The sequence below is a fragment of the Rhincodon typus genome, chromosome 30 (genome assembly GCF_021869965.1).
Source record: "Rhincodon typus isolate 14 chromosome 30, sRhiTyp1.1, whole genome shotgun sequence".
In the NCBI taxonomy this organism is placed as follows: Eukaryota; Metazoa; Chordata; class Chondrichthyes; order Orectolobiformes; family Rhincodontidae; genus Rhincodon; species Rhincodon typus.
Window position 1 is genome coordinate 25,390,938 of NC_063361.1, and position 5,485 is coordinate 25,396,422.

At 41.1% G+C, this 5,485-nt stretch overlaps 1 protein-coding gene across 4 annotated transcripts in view; it reads left to right on the forward strand.

Moving 5' to 3' along the window:
• Positions 1-5,485, forward strand: part of stat5a (signal transducer and activator of transcription 5a) — a 115,765-nt gene that overhangs the window by 66,270 nt on the left and 44,010 nt on the right. For 3 of the 4 annotated variants that reach the window (XM_048614450.1, XM_048614454.1, XM_048614451.1), the window contains exon 2: positions 799-849. The exons of the other annotated variant lie outside the window; for it this stretch is intronic. The gene's annotated coding sequence lies outside the window, so the exon portion shown is untranslated. The remainder of the gene's footprint in view (positions 1-798; positions 850-5,485) is intronic. 4 annotated transcript variants of the gene reach the window in all.

A 5,485-nucleotide genomic window follows, 5' to 3' on the forward strand; every position in this document is an offset into this window, starting at 1 on the left:
CCCAGGATTCTTCCTCTCATGCAAGCTAGGTAAACTTGCAAAAGCCACAATCTCTGAGCTCCTCATGACTCTAGTCATTCCAATCTAATGGTGAGCTTCTACCCAAGTGTATACATGGTGAGCCAAAGCAACGTACTGCCTAGAACTACAATTCCTCTCCCAGATCCTGGCAGATGTGAGAGTGTTTTAGGGATTTCTTAGGAAACAGCGGACTTCATATCCATTTCAAAATGTGCTTAGACATCCCAACTCTTCTATTTTGGAAGTAAATGCATAACTTAAAGCAGTGTTTACGCCCCAGTGTTCTCCAAGACTTTTCTGGGACTTTTGAGATGTGCTTCATGTTACAGTTATGAGATTTATAAGGCTATAATGTTTTGGGGCTGCCTTTTAATTAAAGGGAACATGAAGGGATCATGTGACCTGCCAATCTCTGTTTAACACCTTGCAACTTTAGTAAAAGAAATCTGGATGTCCTTTTAATCTTTAACAATCAAAGCTCCCAGGCTTGCTTTCGAACTGGCTTCAGAATAAAGTATATTACTTTGTTAATTGTACCTTGAATTAAAGACAGCCCCAAAATACAAAAAAAAACTTAAATTACATAATGGTCACAATGTTTTGCCTTCTAGATTCTGCATGGACAAATGGTGTAATTTCTGAAAATTCATGTTAGTTTTCCAATGTGTTGTTTTTCTTCTACTTTCTAACCTATTGATAAAATTGCAGTAATTAAGTTTTATTCTATGTTTGCCATTGAACTTTCATTCAGAAACATGAATTTTTGTTTTATTACAGGTTCTGGGAGTTGATTGTCTTTGACTTCGTTAATGCTGACTCATTTGGAAGGTGATGATAGTATTTCTCTGCACACATTAGTGTGTTTAAGTTCCGGTTTCTCCAAAGTAATGAGGAGAATTAATTATTTCAAATTAATGCATAATTCAAAGATTTATGAACTAACTAATTGTCATTTGCAATTTGGCAGTTTGGAAACAATTTGGAAACAGTTATGTTTTACATCTTCAGAAGTGAGGACGAGTTTGTCATGGTTGAAGAGAGGCAGGTAGCAGGGGTATGGTTTTGAATCCCTCCATGACTCATGTTTGAATTCAATTCAATTCATAAAAATCTACAATTTCTTTTGAAGCAAACTAGCCTGATTGTGACTGTCTAGTTCACTAATGTCCTTTGGGAAAAGGAAATCATCCTGGTTTGACTTGTGACTCCTGAGCCACAACAATGTGGTTGTCTCTTAAATGCCTCCTGAAAAGATCTAGCCAGCCACTCCATTGCATCTAATTATAACAGTCTGGTAAAAGGACTGAAACTGAGTGGACCATGCACTTTGTATTATTGTCACTTCTAGTGCCTTGGTGTCACAACCATGTTGACTCTGCAAAGACCTACTTGTTAACGTCTGTAGGCTTGTGCTAAAATTGCAGGGGGAGGGAGGCTTGTGTGCGCTCTCGCAGACTAGTTGAGCAACAGCCTGATCTAGTCATTCTCACACGACCATAAGATACGCAAGTAGAAGTCAGCCATTCATCCCTTTGAGTCTGTCCTGCCATTCAATGAGACCATCATTAATATGATGACTCAACTCCACTTACAACCCTTGATTCCCTTACTGATAAAAATTGTCTATCCCAGCCTTGAATCTACTTAACAAGCTAGCCTTGACTGCCTTCTGCAGAAAAGATATCCACAGATTCACTACCATTTGAGAGAATAAATTCATCATGTCTGTCTTAAATGTGCGATCCCTTATTCTGAGATTATGCCCTCTTGTCCATCATTCTTTTGAGGGATCATCCTTTCTGTACCTACCCTGTCAAATGCCCTAAGAATCGTGTGTGCTTTGTAAGTTGCGCCTCGTTCTTCTAAATTCCAACACGTACAGGCTCACCTGCTCAACCTGTCCTCTTAAGACAATCACTCAATACCTGGTATCAGACTAGCGAACCTTCTCTGGGCTACCTGCAATGCCAAAACTTCACAGTATTCCAACAGTTGTCTACCTAGGGCCTTTTAGTTTAGGTTTAACAAAACCTTACTTTTATTCTCCATTCACTTTGAAATAAAGGTCAACATTCCATTTGCCTTTCCTATTACCTACTGAACTTGGATGTTAGTTTCTTTGTGATTCATGGTTGAGGATTCCCAAATCCCTTTGTTCTGTAGCTTTCTGAGGTCTTTGTCCATTTTTTTTAAAAAAAATCTCCTGTATTCTTCCTACCAAAGTGCATAACCTCTCACTTTCAAACACAATATTCTATCTCCAAGTTTTTGCCCACTTGCTTAATCTGCCTTTATCCCTCTGCAGACTTGTATCATCCTCATCATTTGCCTTCTCAGCTGTTTTTGTGTCATCTGCAAATATGGCAATAGTATATTCACTTCCTCATCCAAACCTCATAGGATCATACCTTACAGACACTGTCCCAGACACCCGACATGGCAGCACAGTGATCTGCAGTTTGTAAGGATTTGCCCCAGGGGTCCTCAACACTGACCATGGACCCCCACGAAGTCTCATAGTATCTGTTCAAACACAAATCAAGAAATCGCCTCCTGATTCCGACCTACCGCTGCATAAAACTACCACCCACTGATGAACCCATTTTTCTTAATGTCAGCGCCACTTCGAGGAAACATTGAGGGTTGCAAGGGCACAATGTACTCTTGGTGGCGGACACTGAATTCCTTTAGAGTGGCTCCGCAGCACCATTACTAATCAATTGGTTGTGACCTTAAGGACATAGTTTTGATAAGTGTTGAGGGAACCATCTAGAGGGAAGATGTACTTGGCCCTGTACACATAAGATGGTAAAGGTTTGAAAATCTCTCTCCCACAAATAGAAGCATAAAAATATAGGAGCAGGAGGAGGCCATTAGGCCCTATTGAGCCTGCTCCATCATTCACGACTATCATGGCTGATCGTCAGACTCACTAGCCTGATCCTACTTTCTTCCCATAACCTTTGATCCCATTCGCCCCAAGTGCTATATCTAGCCACCTCTTGAATGCACTCAATGTTTTGACATCAACTACTTCGTGTGGTAATGGATTCCACAGGCTCACCACTCTTTAGGTGAAGAAATATGTCCTCAACTACATCTTAAATGATCTACCCTGAATCCTCAGTGTGACCCCTGGTTCTGGACACACCTACCATCAGAAACGTCCTCCCTGCATCTACCCTGTCTAGTCCTGTTTATAATTTTAAGTCTCCATAAGATCCCTCCTCATTTGTCTGAACTTCAGCGCAAACAATCCTAACCTAGTCAATCTCTCCTCCTACATCAGTCCCACCATCCCTGGAATCAGCCTGGTAAACCTTTGCAGTTGACGTTAGATCAGTTGTTAATTTTAAATCTGAGACACGTTTTTGTTAAGCAAAGGTATTAATGCATTTGGGTCAAAGACAGGTATTTGGAATTAAGCGACAGATCAGCTATAATCCCATTGAATGGGGTTGAATGGCCTACTCCTGTTCCTATGTTCTCTAAATTAACTGAAGCTAATTCATCTGCCCATGACAGTGACCACACATGGTCCTTGTGGTGATGCCTTCAAATTAAGAATACTGCCCATTGTGTTGTGTGGCATTACCACTGTGCTAAATGGAATAGGCTTCTAGCAGATACAGCAACTCAAAATTGGGCCTTCAAGAGGTGTTGTGTTGCATTCATCCACAATTTGATACCTCATGGCCGACCGTATCTGCTACTCTATTGTTCCACTGAGCCAGGGGGCTCAACCCTGGCTTAATGAAGAGTTCAGGAGGGTATCCCAGGACCAACACCAGGCATGACTAAAAATGAGAGGTCAACTTATTAAAGCTACAGCAAAGGACTAATTTGTGTGCTAAGCATCTGATAGACAGCTAAGCAATTCCAAAATCAGTGGATCAGATTTATCCTCTGTAATCCTGTTATGTTCCATCTTGAATGGTGACGAACAATTCAACAAATTGTTGGAGGTGCAGAGCTCCACAAATATTCAGATCTTTAATGATCCAGGAGGCCATCAATGCAAATGTCAAGGCTGAAGCATGTTCTGTTGTCTTCAGCCACAAGTGCCAAGTGGGTGATCTATCCCACCAACACAGATGCCAGTCTCTAGCCAAATGGATTCACTCTACATGATTGTGAGAAATGACTGAAGGCACTGGATACTGCAAAGGCTATGGGGCCCTGACAACGTTTTGGCTTCCTTTATATTCTAGAAGTAACTGCACTAGTTATAGTCATGACGCTAGCATCTATCTGAAACGTTACCCAGTTGAGACCTCTGCACAAAAAGCAGGTCAAATCCAAACTGGTCAATAACCCCCTTGTCAGTCTATAACTGATCATCAGCAAAGTGGGTGTCATAGACAGTGCTGTGATCTATGGGTGCTGCAGACGAATGTCGACTGGTTGGAGTCATTTCGAGGAAAATGGTTGTGGTACTGGAGGTCAGTCATCTCAGCCACAGAACATCACCAGTCGACTTCCTCCAGGTTGTGTCGTCCCTCTGTTATAAGGCCAAAAGTGGGGATAATTGTGTAAGGCTCAGCATCATTTGCAATACCTCAGGTCTGAAGCAGTGTTTGTCCAATTACAGCAAGACCTTGACAACAGTTGGGCTTGGCTTGATAAATGGCAATCTCCAACAAAACAAAATGAAAACATGTACCTTAATGTTCGATGGCATTACCATCATTAAATCCTCCACTAATTGCAAATTGCAAGATCAAGGTGCTGACTGCATATTTATACAATGAAAATTTTGTGTTGTATTGATCAGCAGGAATATTGGACTCCAGGGCAAGGTATTTAGATGGTGAACTGGGTGGTGGCATGGAGAGATGAGAGCAGGTCCTTGTGCAAACCCAACAGCTAAAAAAAAAAGTTGGATGGGTAGATCAAAGTATTAAACTCAGCTATCCAAGACCTTGAAGCCTATACTATGATGCATGAATGCAAATATGGTAGAAAGTCATTTAAATATATTTAGAAAAATGAAGTATCTCACAAATACGCTTGCTTTCAAGTATTGTGATAAGTCCTTACTTTGCAATTATGACTGTGTTCCTGAAAATCATGACTCTAAACGCAACAACTTGGAAAAATCACATTTTCTTATTAAAACCCCTAATGGCTTTTCCACATGAAAGAAGTATATACTCTTTTAATCGCTAAACGAAATAATTTTGAAATTAAAATTTAAAAACTTTAAGTGATATGGTAATTTTTTCTACTTGATATCACTCACCTGCTGCCAGTCCTGCTTTCCATGCATCCTGCTGTCTGACCCTGTTGATTGGTGTGGATCCTTCCTCTGTCTCGCCCTCCTGTTGAAGGCTTCTATTATTATCCACCCCTTTGCCTCTCTTTGGACTTGCATCCTCTTTGGCTCCCTAACTCAGCCTCTGGCTGCTGACCCTTGCTTTGCCACCTCTTCTGTTCCCTCACCCTCTTGCTGATCCTTTGCCAC